The sequence below is a fragment of the Neovison vison genome, chromosome 3 (assembly GCF_020171115.1).
Source record: "Neovison vison isolate M4711 chromosome 3, ASM_NN_V1, whole genome shotgun sequence".
Classification (NCBI taxonomy): domain Eukaryota; kingdom Metazoa; phylum Chordata; class Mammalia; order Carnivora; family Mustelidae; genus Neogale; species Neogale vison.
In genome coordinates, this window is record NC_058093.1 from 136,535,360 (window position 1) to 136,552,565 (window position 17,206).

At 38.8% G+C, this 17,206-nt stretch overlaps 1 protein-coding gene across 3 annotated transcripts in view; it reads right to left on the reverse strand.

The window, feature by feature from the left end:
- Positions 1-17,206, reverse strand: part of SERPINB12 (serpin family B member 12) — a 35,505-nt gene that overhangs the window by 18,145 nt on the left and 154 nt on the right. The window contains exon 1 of one of the 3 annotated variants that reach the window (XM_044240972.1): positions 4,782-4,872. The exons of 1 other annotated variant lie outside the window; for it this stretch is intronic. The gene's annotated coding sequence lies outside the window, so the exon portion shown is untranslated. Of the gene's footprint in view, positions 1-492; positions 519-4,781; positions 4,873-17,206 lie in introns of those variants that run through there. One more of the 3 variants, XM_044240973.1, reaches the window with a different exon arrangement.

Here is a 17,206-nt window from a genome sequence, read left to right on the forward strand (position 1 = left end):
AACTAACTCAGTGATAAACAGTCTTTAGAAACAGAGAAATAGTTGTGAAGATGCAACCAAGAGCATTTCCAACTTAAGTTACAAAAGAGAAATGAAATCTCTTATTATTTAAAACATAAATATTCTAAATATTATACCATTTTATATTACAGACATTATAAAAAGATAGCATACAATCTGTCAAGTATGGAAGGATTTTTATAAAATTATTCAAACATCCACATTTTTAGAAAATCGATCAGATACATCAGACATCTGACCGGGTACGTGGAGGCCAAATGAGGTGACAGATGTTGTTAATATCTCCCAGCAAGCATTGCCACATTTACAAAAACTTCGACATGTCATGAAACAAACGGCTCTTTTTTAAAAGACATTGACTTCATAAAAATAGCATGCCCTTTGGTTTCAATTAAATCTCTTTTGGGTTTCTATTATTTTCCAATGCAATGTTCATTGTTAAAAATGCTATTTGGTAATGCTTGCATTTACCTTCTTGTCTTCAGAGTTGCTGCTAACAGCTGGTCAGGTAAGTTTCAATCCACACCCTGGCAGGAATGGAAATTTATGAACTCTGCCCCTCCCACAATGGCACTTCTCCAAGTGCCATTTTGGAATCCAGGGTAAAATTGTCATTGATTGATTAAAAGGAGGAGGACACAAATGTATGGTACATATATATATATATAATACATATTATTTTCTTAAACTTCACATGTTCTATGCTTTCCACTAAATTAAATATTTAACTTACTATATTTGGGTTGTTTTTTTTTTTTTTTTTTTTGCTATTTCCAATGGGGTCTCTTTTTAGAGACCTCCTTATAATATTTGATCCACACCTTTCAACACAAATCCCTACACTAAAGAGAGAAGAGAACTATTTTTGCTTCATATAACCATTGTCTTGGACATTCTCTTATACTCCAATTTCTGTATTATTCTTTTTTTTTTTTTTTTTGGTCAGAGAGAGAGGGAGAGAGAGTGAGCACAGGCAGACAGAGAGGCAGGCAGAGGCAGAGGGAGAAGCAGGCTCCCTGCCGAGCAAGGAGCCCTATGTGGGACTCGATCCCAGGACGCCAGAATCATGACCTGAGCCGAAGGCAGCTGCTTAACCAACTGAGCCACCCAGGCGTCCCAAATTTTTTTTTACTTATTCCATAGGATCTGCAAAATGCATGTTAAGCTATTATAAATGGTTTGTTATTGCTATTTTTTTCCTTTAACAGTCCTGTAGTGAAGATGGGGGGTATTATTTAATTTATCAACTAGAATAGCTGAATACCAATCAGTGGGTAGAAATTATCAAGGCCTACTGACAGAGAGATGAAATGGGGAGTGTTTTCTAGAAGAAAACTGATTTTCTAAGAAGAAAAGAACTGATCAACTCCATGCCAGCATCTCCAGAAAGTCTGTCCAATTTTGCCTCCACACCATGTGAACTGCTCTTCTGCTTGTCCTATTTATTTCCTCAAGGAATTCTGGAGCTCCAGACCCCTCATTTTCTTCGTTACTTTCCTTTCCTCCATCCCTCTTTTTCTCCCTTCCTTCCATCTTTCCTTTCTTTCTTCCTCTTTTTCTTATCAGGATTTTAATAAAGTTTTCATGGAGCAAATATATTCCACAACTGAAAAAAACAAAAGTTTTAAAACTGAGCCAGATAACTTCTGATGTTGCTTTTAGTTCTAATCCTGATTCATTTATGACTATAAACTTCAATTTTCTACAATCCTGATTCATTTATGACTATAAACTTGGGGGTCCGTGAATCAGGAACAAAGGTTGAAACTAGAGGAAAGTGAGAAAAAGTGAAAATTTGCAGAATGGACATGATTTAAGGACAGAATGATGACTCCTTTCTGGCCTGGTTCCCTTTTTGACAGGCTCTGTCTTCCTTTTCTAACTTTTTATCAGACAACAAGATTTCTGAGCCCCAACCCTATAAATATCATTATATTAGACAGGGAAATTCAAAAGAAAACTTTTTAAAGTGAGTATGTAGCCATTGTGGAGAACATAAGCTTCTTATCTATATTATATATATATGTACACAGAGAATATAAGCTACTTGTGTAGCTAGAGTATAACTGAAACAAGTAAAAGTCAGTTTTATAAGGCAAGATATTGACCAATAGAAATTCACAGCTGAGCATCAAGAAGGTCTCTCAATTATCAATAGTGAACATAGAAAACCAAATATCTTGTTAATTATCTTCACTATTTCATTTGAAAATTGCTGTGGGCTTTTTCTCTAAATCCTTCCACAAAATTCTAAAAACCATAATTTTTCAGTTGAATTTCATCACTGGTTAAGAATTATAAATGGTTGGAAAATTTTAACAGGTTAACCATTAATATTTCATGCTAGTTGATCAATAACTATTGCACATGACTACTGTCCAGCATTACCTTTCAAAAAGGATACTATTTACATTTACCACAGGCTGATTTTATTTTATTTTGTTTTATTTTGGTCTGGTTTTCTGGATTTCGGATTGTCACGTTTGTCCTTGCTGGCTCTGATACTCACACCACGTTGGGCTTCCGGGTGCCCAGACAGATTCAAAGCTTGTTTGAATATCTTTAATCTAGGATTGAATCTGTTTATCCTTTCAAATAACCCAACAAAGGTCTGACTACAGATGACTGTGCCCTACAAGGCTAAAAATTTGGTGTGGTGTGATTGGTCAATCAGGAATGATGCAATCCACCGCTAAATGTAGCTAAATCTTAAGGGAAGGAGCGTAATGAATCACTAAGGAGGGTGTGAGAATTCATCAAACACCTACTATGTGCCAAGCATTGTTTGCGATTTCACCGACACCATCTCATTTGAGTGAAGAAAGTCAGTCTCTCCAATATCAACGACTTACAGCGCCAGAGAGTTACACTAGAGTTTGAAGGAATTTTGGAGGTCATTCACGTGCCCGGCTGCTAATAGAGGCAAGCTAGGAGGGTTTTCCGTGTCAACAGGCTGTATGAACGTGATTTCATCAAGGGTAGAGTTAGGTGGCTCCTCCTAGGTGTGTTACAACCCATCCTCAGTTATGAACCAATCTTTTAACTCTTTAGTAACTAGTCTTTTTCGGCCTGGACTTAAAACTTCAGGAATCCCAGAACGATTCACCAAAGTCTTTGCCAGCTTGTGATGGAAAACAGTATGATTAACGTTCTCTCTGAGGTGATAAAAACAGTTTTTGAAATATCATAAGGGGGCTCTTTTTCCATCTAATTTTACATCACATTGCTGGGGAAACAGAATGTTTATGGGGAAAATATCAGCATAGATGCTTTGGTCTAACGAAAAAATGCATCCTTTATCTAAAGTAGAAGAATGACCTCACATTCATCATGTTATCCTCCAAACTTAAAAGGCTGGTATAACATCAAAAATATATGCATATACCATGAAAATGACAAAAAGCAACACTAGTAAACACTAAAGCACACTAAACTTGTTTTAAAACTTGCAATCACCCTTGAGATATCAATCACCCTTCCCATCGAAGCCTTCCGTTCTCCTGGATCCCAACTGAAGCCTCCAGGCTTGAAACAACATCAGCTGTCTGCCCCAAAGAGACAGAGACACAGAGACCAAAGACGGCCAAAGCTACAGGATGGCAAAGAATACAACACGGAAAGAGTAGCACATTTGCAATCAGAACCTCCGGACCCTGTGCTGAATCCTACTAGCCTGACATCTAGCAAATACCTCTTGCATTTCAATTTTCCCACCCATAAAAAAAAATAGGAATAATAATATGGCTTCCCTTGCTTTAATGTGTTATACAAATATTAGCACTACTAGCATAATTATATAGAATTAGTACAGCATAAATGGTTTTTCTTTTCATTTCTGAGCCAGATCTATATGACATCTCTCTATTTCTTCTGTAATTGTAAATCAGAGCTTCAACCAGACTACAGCCTTCAGGTCAAATCCAGCCCACTGCCTGCTTCTGTAAATAAATTTTTATCGACACACAGCCATGCCCATTCATTTACTACTATCTATGGCTGCTTTCCAGCTACAATGGCAGAGCTGAGCAGTTGTGAAGAAACCACAGGGCCTGCAAAATCAAAAATATTTACTGTCTGGTCCTTTACTGAAAAGTTTGCCGATCCTTGCTTTAAATGATAAAACATCATCATTTTTAACACCCATGAAATTGTTATAGCCTTAGATATGTAACCTCTCTTTATAAAAAATAAATGTTATAATACAGATAAGAAATACAGTTTCTTAAATTGAAAATACTCATTTCGGTTTGATCTTGGTCCCAGGAAAAACTCTAGATCCCTTGAACATCACATTAAAATGATAGCCCAGATGTTCATTTGGTAAGTAATTATTTATTGCATGCCCACCATGTGTCAGGCATATCCAGTGAACAAGAGCTCGATTGCTCCTCGATTCATGTCACCTAGCACAGCAGGAGCTTACAGCCCAGACTGTCTTACCTGCATCTAGATGTAATAAACATTTCCAGAGGACCCACTATGTCACAGACCCTTCCACATCATTACTTCATTCAGTTCCTCCAGTAAGCCAGGGAGGAAGACATTGTTCTCCCAACAAACGAGAGAGCTGGGACTTGGACACTTTAAGTTGCTCACAGTCATGATGCTGCAAAGTAGCAGGATGACAGGATGATAAAGGAGGACCTCTTTTGCACTCTCTGCCAAGAATAAAGATCTTCAAACATCTCGCTTCAGCACTGGGACAACTATCCCCAAAGTCACCTGTACCATCAACCACTCACCCACCTCCCAGTACGTACCTGGAAGCCAGTGAGAACTGTCCCCAGCTAAGGTTTGTGCTCTGACAAAGTCAGTTCAATTATCACACAGAAGAGGGAGCAGCCAAGTCCTACAGCCTATGAAAACTGGTAAGGATAGGTGTTGAGCAAGTAATTCTGTGACTTTCTAATTATGACTATGAATCACAATGATGAACCTATAAGACAGAGGAGGGGTAAAAAACCCTACATTGATGGTCATTAGCTCAATGAATTTTAAATTAATTTTAAATTAATCTCTAAGTCAGTTATCACTCCTTTAGAATAGATCATTCCATGAGCACAGCCTCTCTTTAAGAATTTGTCCACCAGCCTGCTGTTTTCGGGGAAACCATGGGTTATAAAGCAAGCCTTTAGAAAGGCTGCTAGAAAACCCTGGACTTCATTCTCTGTTCCTTATTCTCCCCCAAACAACTTAGAAAGAACTTTCAGCACTGTGAACCTCCATAAGTTCATAGTTTGTAAACAGAATACACAAAACCCAAGAGGAATGGTTTTCCTAGCGTGTTCCAGCCAACTCCCAGCAAATGGATTGAGTTAGTTAGAACTCTGTGGTCTGAGCTAAGTATGAAGCGAAGGCAAGTGCAGCTGAGAGAGAAGACTCGGGTATTACAAACCATGTTCTCTGTGGCCGTATCACCAACCCCATCGTGATGCACTCCACAGCTATCTAGAACAATTCACTGAGCATTCTCGCCAATCACTACTTTTTCTTCTCACCTCAGACAAAACCCAACCAATGGACAAATTCTCTCCCCTCTTCCCTTGATTTCCTCTGTTCCTTCTCTTTCTCTCTGCCTTTCTTTCCTCCTCATTCCCTCTCCCCAAGTTTCACTTGACCTATTTCCCCAGTGGTCTTGCTCTTTCTCCCAGAGTAAGGCTATTTCAGAGGAAATGATTCACCTACAAAACTCACCAAATATTACCTATCACCATAGAGAAACACTGGGTCCTTTTCAAAAACATGGTTCGTATATTGTGAAGGAAAATGACACCTCCTAGGAGGATGTTTATTTTTTTCTAAACTGTTTTGAGGACAGTTAGTCCATTTTGCAGCTTACAGCAAAGCTGTGGCATTGAGTTTCCATAGAAAGGCCCTTCCTCTTTACGTAAATCAATTCAGGGCAGTGTACCTGATCTTCCATGAAAACCCACCCCTAAGCTGTGACTGAGTGAGAGTCATAACTGAGGAGCAAATATTATCTATAATTATATCGGAAATGAAGACCTTATCCCATTACAAAAGAAAACTCTGAAATTCTGTGGAATGTTAAAATTGTGAACTCCTAACCTATATGCTAGAGAATCTGAGAATCTAAAGGAACTTAAAGTAGCATGTAACTTGCAAGTACGAAATTGGTTTTCTTACATAAGTCAAATTGAGCCCACAGAATGTAACTAAGAATATAACTGCAAAAGTAACAAAAGTTTTGAATTAGAAAGATAGTTAGAAATTTGGCATAATAGGAGTGCCTGGGTGGCTCAGTCAGTTTGATGTCCTAACTCTTGATTTTGGCTCAGGTCATGATCTCAGGGTCCTGGGATCAAGCCCTGTGCTGGGCTCCACACTCAGCAGGAAGTCTGCTGGAGATTTTTCTCCCTCTTCCTCTGCCCCTCCTCATCCCTCGACTGTCTCTATCACAAATAATAAGTAAATCTTTAAAAAAAAAAAAAAGGAAAGAAATTTGGAATAGTAGACTATAAATGAATTTTAAATAATACAGGTTATTTGAGAAAATTAAATATATTCAGTCATGTAAATAAAAAGTAATTACAAGTTCATCAAATCATAATTTTCTTTTTTTCTTTACATCCTGTTTTTACATAGTTAAGCTCACCTACATTCTAGTTTTATGTCTTCCATCTATTTCATTTAATACTTCACCCTAATTATTTCTCCATATTTTAAAGTTCTGTTCATAACAATTACTTTTAGGGACTACATGAATGTACCATAAATTACTCATCTATTCTTTTATTAATTCAACAATTAGGTGGTTTCTAATTTATATAAATACTGCAACTGAAAGTATTTGGTTTTAGCCTGTTATCTGAATCTCAGATGGTCTTTTTAGCACAGATATCTAAGCAATAAATTAATGGATGAAATTTATGAACATTTTGGGGCGCCTGGGTGGCTCAGTGGGCTAAAGCTTCTGCCTTCAGTTCAGATCATGATCCCAGGGTCCTGGAATCAAGCCCCGCATTGGGCTCTCTGCTCAGCACAGAGCCTGCTTCCCTTCCTCTCTCTCTGCCTGCCTCTCTGCCTACTTGTGATCTCCATCTGTCAAATAAATAAATAAAATCTTTTTTAAAAAAAAGAAATGTATTAACATTTTTATACCTGATAATACCATGGCAAATGTACTCCAGAGAAATCCCACCACTGACGGAGCTTCCATTCCACTGTTCTTTACCATCCAGTTTTTTCTCTCCTAAAACCTGGTAACCAAGCCTTCTCCCTCCTAAGAACGCTCCCTGAGAAAACAGTGAAAAAGCTCAGCATCCTCTACCACTCATGTTACACACATCACTACTTTGCGCAACTACATGAGTGACTGTTTAGACCATCTACAATTCTTTCAAGTCAGATTTTGATCAGCTTTCAACTAGTCTCTCCCATCAGGGTGGGGACAGGGTTTGACTTCTTAATGTCAGAGAATTCCTAAGCAAACACCAAAGACAGGCTGGAGCCTAGTTTTCTTGTATTTTCCCTGGATATCTTCCACCTTGTAGCAATTCTGTGCATCCCAGAGTGGCCAACCATGACGTATGTAGGATAAGTCATTTCAAAACTTAGAAAATGAGGGACGCCTGTGTGGCGCAGTTGGTTGGACGACTGCCTTCGGCTCAGGGCGTGATCCTGGAGTCCCAGGATCGAGTCCCACATCAGGCTCCCAGCTCCATGGGGAGTCTGCTTCGCTCTCTGACCTTCTCCTCGCTCATGCTCTCTCTCACTGTCTCTCTCAAATAAATAAATAAAATCTTTAAAAAAAAAAAAAAACTTAGAAAATGAGGCTCAAAAAGTTAATCCATCTGTTTATATTATTGCACAAAATTAGACTGGGAAAAAAAAAGGCATGTACATGGGGGTTATCCATGAAGCTACCTAGCTGGTTCTCCCTTCTACCATGAGGGTTCCTGGGAGAATGACCACTCCACCACCATCTGTCTCCCAGGGATTTGGGAATATAACTCCCTTAGAAAAGCTGGGCACTAGATATCCATGTAAATGCCCAAACAAAATGACAGGATTTCATGGCATTTTGTTTGAAAGTGGAGGGAGGAGGGTAGGAGTAGGAGAGGGAGAAGAGGGAGGGGACAAACGTTAGTTAGTGACACAGCCAGACAAGAAGACAAAGTCTTTGGTGACCCCCACATCCCTTCCTGATGCCCTCTGCTCTCCCACATCCTAGAACTTTCCCTATTTCTGGAGATGATGGTGGCAAAACCCCACAACATGCAGCACTTCCTGGTGCTTACTCAGTTTTATGGAAGAAGTGTGACTATTTTGTGCATCCTCTTATCACCCCCCTCCTTTTTAATAGATTTTTAAAGAGCCTTGTTGGGTGTACTGAAAATTATGCAAGAAGGAAGAAAACAAGCTTTCTGGTTTCACACCTTCTTACTGGCTCTGACTGAGCCTTCAGAATGGCCTTGGCTATGGCTACTACGGGAAATTATGGGAGCCCCTGAGGAGAGCCATGGTCACCAAAAGGAAACAATTCGAGGGAAGAAGAAATGACTCTGGTAAGTGTGGAATCTTGATTTTCTTTTTCTTACAGAGAGAATAGTTGGTAGACCCAGACTCCCAGGAGAGTGTCCATAGTTTAAATATTGGCCAGAAATAAAAGAAAAATTTTCAAGGAGAACTTTTTCCCATAAAATTCAATTCAGTTACTTTAGACTTTTGAGGAAAGAGTGACTAAACTATGTGTTAAGTAAGATTTGCCTCATTCTATTTTTCTCAAGTAAACTTTCTCCTTTCAGATACTATGAAGTCCATAGGCAACAACCACTGAGGGTAAGGGCACATGGTTATGTATAAAACCCCCACAACAGAAATACATGTATCAATTCAGTCTAATAACTGTGCTCGAACTTAAGGGAAGCATCAGGATATTTGCAGAAATTCTTCTCTCAGAAATTCTTCCTCATTGCGTAACACTGACCTAGTCCGCAAAAAAAATGGAAACTCCTCCTCTTCACCAAAACCTACTGAGCCTTCTGGTTTCTTAAATGCCAGATGATAAAAGCAAAGTCCAAAATTATGAACAATATGCGTCCACTTCAAATTTTGGTGCCACAAAGAAAGGCACAAATTTTGGTGCCACTAACGGTAGAAGTTAGGGTGGCAAAGAAGAGAGCCTCGAATCAAAGTTGGTGGCAGAGGGATCAGGGAAGAACGCATCTCTCTGCTTCCTCCATGCTATAACAAGAACCGTGACCAGTATTTTGCTGAGCCCAAGATGCATTTGTCTTCTGCTCAATAATTCAAGGGAGGAGTGCCTCGGAGGCTCAGTGAAGCATCTGCCTTCAGCTCAGGTCATGATCCCAGAGAAGCAGGGCATCTGCTTCTCTCTGCCTCCCCAACTGCTCATGCTTGCACCCTCTCTCTCTCACAAATAAATAAATTCTTTAAAAGTAATAATTCAAGGGATCTGATCACAATAGGAAATCAGATTCTTTTTGACCTAACCTGCTCTTTTATTTTTTAATTCCATACTTATTATTTTTAAACCACTTTATTGACCTATACCTGACATTAAAAAAAGCTATACACATTTAATGTATATAACATGTTGGGCTTGAAGATAACTATACACCTGTGAAACTATCACTACAATCTTCAGTTTTAGTCCTCTTGAGACATATTCCCTTTTAATGCCTCACAGGAAAGGATATAATTTTGTTGAGTTTTTTAATATGTGTCTAGAAAGCCGAGGTTTCATATTCCAGTAGTCCTTGCATTCCTCACCTTTGACCTCTAACTTTTGCCTCACCTCCTTAGGGCTTCCATTATAGCAATGAGATATTTTCTTATAACTCAGAATTAAACCCAGAGTATTACACAAACAGAAGAATGAAGCTGGACCCTATCTGACCACCCACAAAAATTAACTCAACATTGATCAGACCTAAGTATAAGAGCTAAAACTCAAAAGCTCTTACAAGAAAACATAGAAATGAATCTTTATGATCTTAGGTTAGGCTGTGGTTCCTTATATGTCACACACATACACACAAAATAGAACCGAAAGAAAAAGAACTATACTGGATTTCACCAAAACTAAAAACTTCTGAGCTGCAAAGACACCATCAAGAAATGGAAAAGACAACCCACAAAATGGGAGAAGATGTTTGCAACTCGTGGATCAGGTAAGGGACTTGTATAAAGAACACTTACAACTCAACAGTAACAAAATAAATAACCCAATTTTTAAATGGGCAATTGATTTCAACAGAAATTCCTCTGGAGGAGATAAATGGCCAATGAGCACGTGAAAATGTACCCAACATCATTAGTCATTAGGGACGTGCAAATCCAAACCGCAATGACATAACACTCCATCTCTCACCCCTGTTCTCCTTCCCTCGACTCAGCCAAAAGGGCTTCTTCACGCTCTAAACCTCACTTTTCAGTGCACAAACATAATACTATTTTTAAATAGTAGTAATAAGATATTTCGAAAGGTCAGTCATTGAATGTAATTTCATAAATATAATCTATCTTCATGGAGTTTTTTAAACTCCACACAAGAGGGTTTCCATAGGACAATATTTAATTCAGATAATTGATGTGATAACTTGTTTGTAGTTGACTCTCTAGAAAATCAGAGTTTTATTGATTTGCTCAGTCTCCCAAACTTCTAATAACAATTTATTAGACACAATAGAATAATCATACAGTTCATCCACATTCCTAGTGAATTTAGAAATATGGGTGTAGAACTCAGTCAATCAAATTGTTTTAAAGTACTAAACTCTTCCAACTCTCTCATTACCCGTGTATGTCACAGGTCTAGGACATGCCTACTGTGCCTTTCTATCACGTTGCTTTGGCCACACCTGAATACCATTCCTCTGTTGACTCAATCTATCAAAACACAGAATAGAATGCACAGGATGGACCAGGTCAGTACAAGACACCAGGGACACACAAGTGAGCAGAACATGGTCCCTCCTGGGAGGAACACATCATTTAGTAGGAGAGACTCAGAGTACATTCAATGTCACCCTTTGAAGGTTGGCACATTAGCTCTCTAACAGGGCCCTAGCTGTTCTTTCCAAACAAATCCTAGGTGGTAATCAGCCCACGATATAGACATGCACTGGATGATACTGACAAATATGTCTTTTTATCTGATAAATGTATCTTTTCCTTGATAATTTTGTGTTTTATAGTTATGGTCTTTCCCCTTTCAGAGAACGGGTAATTACTCATCTACAGTTTCTTCTAGGTTTTCTTTTTACCTTTTTTTTTTGTTCATCAAGAATTTATTTGGTCTATGATGTGGGGTAGGAATATAAATAATACTCAAATACCCCCTAACTACTTAGTCAGTGTTCCCAGAACTATTGGGTGAATTATCTACTCCTTCCCCTTTGGTTGGTACTACTTCTCTTCTTGGCCAATCAGTTTTAATATATGATAAAACTAAAACATTGATGAAAGAGAAATAATAATAGTACCAACTTCATAAAATCATTTTAAGGGTTGAATGATATAATGTATGTATATAATGTGTTCTACGTAGTGTCTAGTACATGGGAGCTCTCAACAGAATATGTTGATTAGCTTAGCCCAATACAGATCAGGTTCTGTCCAATCTAACCAATCCTCATTGGGCACAATGAGTTGGAAGTGGAAAAATATAAATGTGTTAGTCCATCCATGTTTCCTTCCTGGCAGTAGAAAAAAGGAAGCCCCCAATTTTTCCTAACATTATCCATTTTCATAAATTTGCTAAACATGGTAAAAATGGAATTACCCTCATTTTAATTTAATTCTTGGATTAGTTATAAATTAAGTACCTATTCACATTCATTAGCATTTATTTTTTCTATTAAATGCATTTTTGTATGCATTACACTTAAAATTAGTTATTTCTATTTTCTTGACCTACATATTTTTGTTTGATATTATAAACAAAATGAACTCTATCTATTGTGTTTTTCCATTGCTATCATTTGACCTTAAATTTGATTACACTTTCAAAGTATAGACATTTTTAATTTTTATTAAATCAAGTTGGCCTTCTTTATACCTTTTCTAGGAAAATGGGTTTTCTTTTTATCTTTTATTTAACACTGATTTCAAATTTGCAGAAAGTTGCGGGAAAGTTACAAAGAATAACTGTATACTCTTCACCCAGATTTACCAATCATTAACCTTTTGTCTCATTTGCCTTGTGATTCTCTCATCATATATATATATATATATATATATATATATATATATATATATCCACGCAAACATGTCCCTTTGCCCCTAAATATTTTTATATTGTAAAAAAAGTGACATTCTCTTACATAAGCCACAGTTATTATAGAGACAAAAAGGAAGGAAATATTTTGAAACTGTAAATATCCTTGTCTTCATCAAACATTTTCAGATTTTAGCAACCATTAATGATTCTTGCTTGAATTAATTATTATGCAACTATTTCAAAATAGTAATTTTTCTAATTGGTATTTCATCTTTAATTATAAGTTGGCATTCTAATATAAGATTCTTAAAATCACTAAACCATTAGGAAAAAGAAAAACCTAATTGAGTATAGCTTATCTATATTTTGCTTTCAATTTCTCATCTGAAATTTTTTAAGAAAAAAGATTGCCATTTGTTTGAGACACTGCCTCTGTTCGTAGGAAACCTAAGGGTGTCCCCCATGATTATGTGACTCTGGCCAGCTCTTGTTTGTTGGTCATGATGTGGTGTGAATGGGTCTGTTTTACAGCTTCAGTTTCCAAATAAGCTTGCTCGCAGGCACTCGCCTTCCTGAGCCACCCAGTCATCTCAGCACAAAAGTGCTGTTACAAAGTCATACCACTCTGGAAAAGAAACTCAAAAGACAAGTACTGATGACTAAGTACAGAGATTCCATATTAGAATATGAATGAGTACAAAGGCACCTGGATGGCTCAGTAATCAAAGCCTGGGCTCTTGGTTTCAGCTCAGGTCCTGATCTCAGGATTTCAAGATCCAGCCCAGCTTCAGGAAGCCCCCACCTCCATAGTACAGGTGTGGAGACTGCTTAAGCTTCTCTCTCTCCCTCTCCCTCTGCCCTCCCTCCCACCCTCACTCCTGCACACATGCACATGTTCTTTCTCTCTCTCTAAAAAAAAAAAAAAAAGAATATGAAGGAAAGAATACAAATTATTAGAGATTTTACTTGGCTGTGAGTCTCTTCAACATCTATACTTTGTGCTGGAAGAAAGAGTAGGGGGGCAGAAGGGAAGCTTGTGAATTCCAGTAGAGTTAATCCTCAGGACACAAGAATATAATCAAAATCTGCAAAGTCTAGCTCTTCTGTGCTGGCCAAAACGATGCTTGTTCATGAAAGCTCACAGAACAAAACAATTTTTGTTTTTGAGTATTAAGTGATTTGGAAATTTTAGTCCTTCTGTGTAATTAATAGTGCAATAAGGCAGAGGACGTGGTATGAAAGAGTCAGGGTCCTCTTACTTGGTAAGTCCCTGTGGTCTCCACAAATAGTTTTGTTTTTTTAGTGAGTCATTGCCTTTCAAAATAGAGTATGAATTACTATGGATTTACAGTTGCTTTTAATGACACAAAGAACCATGAGCTCCGACAAATCAGTTTATCTGCCTCCCAAAATAAGTTTCAATCAAATGGGTCTTTGGATCACTGTTTCAAATTCTACAGTGAGTTCTCAGTCATAGAAAAATATTTTTTAAAAAACTTTTTTTCAACTTTAGCATCATTTTTCAAATGGCTTTGGACACAAAATTCTTTAAAATTTAAAATTTCAAATCATAATTTAGATGGATTGTTGAAAAATGGAAACATAGAGCAAAATGGAAACCTACAGCAAAAGCTTGACCTGAACCACAGCTTTGAAAAAAATTAAAACACAAGAAAAAAATCTAAAAATCACTGATAGTTGTGGTTGGTATATTGCAGTTTCTAGAGTTCCCCCACAGTGAACTTGACAACCAAGCCATTGAGAGGAGAGCAGAGCAGTAAATCTGAAACTGAGCTTACACACCTTTCTTTTCAAGTAAGTTTTTATTATATAGATGCCAATAAACCCGAACCCTGGTGTTCCTTTGGTGGGGGAAGAAAAACAATCATTTGGCACAAGGTGCATAAACCTATCTTAAATCTAAGAAACCACCAGTTTTAGAAAGGGAAGGTAAGAGGCTGCTGAAGTTATAAATACACCATTATGTATGGAGGTAGGCAAAGGAACCTCTCCAAGCCCAGCTCTGGGTCAGCAGGGACGATCAGCACATACTCATTAGGGTCATGAGGTATCTGGATTAACATGTTTTCAAAAAGATTAAAACTATGCTCCATCTAATTATCAGTAAAATTAAGGGTTTGAGCGATGGGAACTCTCAGTCCTGACATTCTGTAATTTCAGCCTTGAAATTGAAATTGGTGTAAGTTATGATAGGGCGCCATATTTGTTTCCCTGAGAATGCAATGGGAAGACAACAACTGGATTGACTGGTGATCATACCGAAATGTCAAGGTTGAAAGATCTCATTAAAGGCCATATTCATGATTTTATCTTCTGACACACCCTCAACCATGAGAACTTAAGTTTGGAGTCATTCATACAATAAACATACATGAGGACTCGCTTTATAACAAGAATTCATGTTACAAGGAACTTCTGTTAGTCCCAAGGTCAACGTTATCGGACTCAGGAAGGTTTAGGGGCACCCTTCACACATACTGGTCCCTGAAAAGCAAGAAGGGTGCTGGGGTTTGCTCTTGTTGCTATGGTTGCCATTGTCCTTATTTTGCAATCATGCTCATTTTCCAGCAGAGCCCAGAAGCCAGAATCTATGCCACCCTTAGTGGAACCACGGTGCTGTTCATAGCAGTAACCCTTTGGCAAACTCTTTCACACTAGGTTTCCAGAATATTTGCCTCTACCTTGGAGATGATATCTTCAATCTCAAACAACCCTAACCTTGAGAATGAGTGCAGGCCGGGGTGAGGACAGGTTTGCAGAGCAGGCCAACATCCATATCCCATGAAATAAAACCATTCTTAAAATCACACTTGGCTGGAGATTCTCAAGCTGAGTCCCCACAGGGCCCTGGGTGCCGCAACATGGATCAAAATGTCCCCCGACTCGATTAAATAACACTTCCTCATTCACAGAAATATAAAATAAAATAATAAAATAAAATAAAGCAGAAGTGATTTAAATAATTTCTTCAACCTTTGGCATTTCTTGAAAGTTAGTTATATCAGAAATAGTTATCAGATGGTATTGAATTTCGGAAAATGAAAGAAGAAGTAACATATTGTTGCATGTTTCCCAACCACAGGCACTAAACAAGATGTTTTATTAGTTTATCTCATGTAACCCTCGATACGAGGCAGGGAATAGTCTGTATGTCACTGGCTGGGAAACGGGAGCTTAGAGAGGTTGAGTAAACTGCCGAAAATCTCTAAGCAGTACACGCTGAATAGTGTGATTCCAATCCAGGTGTTTCTTCCTCTGAAATCAAGTCTGCCTCAAAAACCATATGCCTGTATTCTGCACCCAAAAAACAGTAGTGCAAATTGTATGAGGGTTCCCTCCTACACAAGTTAGAAAACCATAGACTCAGCATGCGTCTTTGGTGATTTTGCCCTTCATCCTTGTGAAGTCGGTGCAAATACCTGACCCATGTGTTGACCAGAATTTAAGAAGGTCTTCAGGTTTTCAAACTCAAAGAGCTGCATGGCAAGAGAAAATTAAAAAAACCCACGGAAGCGCTCTTAATCTATTTATGTGATGGCTTATGGTCAACAAACACCGAACTCTGCTGAGGATTTGGGGTTTGGCAATCCCCAGCTGTCATCCCAGCAAACCACTGAACATTTGGGCAAGCTCGCTATACCCTTCAGGCTATGGTTTTGTGATGAAAACCTTAGGTCTATCGTGCTTTAGGGAACCCTACTGATTTTAAGGATTCTTGGTTCTTTCTGCCAAGGGAAAGAATATGACTTCATAAGTATGAATTTTATTCATAAGTACATAGTATGAATTTCTATTTCTTTTTTTTTAATATTTTATGTATTTATTTGACAGAGAGAGATCACAAGTAGGCAGAGAGGCAAGCAGAGAGAGAGAAGGAAGCAGGCTCCCTGCTGAGCAGAGAGCCCAACGCAGGGCTCGATCCCAGGACCCTGAGATCATGACCCGAACCGAAGGCAGAGGCTTAGCCCACTGAGCCACCCAGGCACCCTGAATTTCTATTTCTTATAACAAAAACAATGTATATGGAAGTGCCTGGCACTTACTTCTCATTAACCAGCGAATGTTTATTAAATACAACCTGAGTCTCTAAAGTCTTCACAGTCTACTACTTCCAAAGACTGCACCAACTCATTCCCCCGCTCCCACTGAAAAATACTGTTCTAATTACTGCCCTTCTGTGAACACACTTCATTTAATTATACTCTTGTCTCTCAAGGGAAGGCCTGAGCCTGGGAGCGTGATGGGTTCCATAATCTTGGTAGCCTGATAAGAACTTGCTGACTGATTCCTCTGACTGATAGAACTCGATACCAGCATTGAGCTGAGGGGGAAGGTGTTGGTCTGGACGACAGAAGGTCCCCGGGCGAGAAGACAGCCTTCTGATGGTCTTCTTGGTGTGGGATACCACTCACAGGGACTGTCAGGGAGTGGGGAAGCGAGGCATCTCTGAAGAGACACCAGCCCCCATGGGCTCTAACATAACTGCTCAACGCGGGATCCTTGACACTTGCCTCAGAATCACTCCTGGCACTTGTCTCAAAATACTTATTCTTAAGCCTCACCCTAGATAACAAATCAGGACTCCTAGGGATAGAGCCTTGGGATGTGCGTTTTAACAAGGCTCTGGGGAGGTTGTGATGCTCACAGAACTTCTACTATTGCGAGAATGAGCGATGAGGCATCTCATGGCAGCAAGGAAAATGAGAAGCCCACCAATACCCAGCCTTCCCAACGGGATTCCACCAGCAAGCCCACGTCCCTGACATAAAAGAGATTCCTTGTTTTCATCACAGAATTGCAGCAATGCGCCGCATGGTCCTGGAATGTAGGGGGAACCAACTGGCCTGTCAAGCTGAGAAAGTGAGCAGGGGGTGGGGTTGAGAAGGAAGCAAAAGGCAATTAGCCGAAGTTCAAGAAGCTAAGTGAGGCTGCAGGTACCGATAGGGTTTTCGTGCC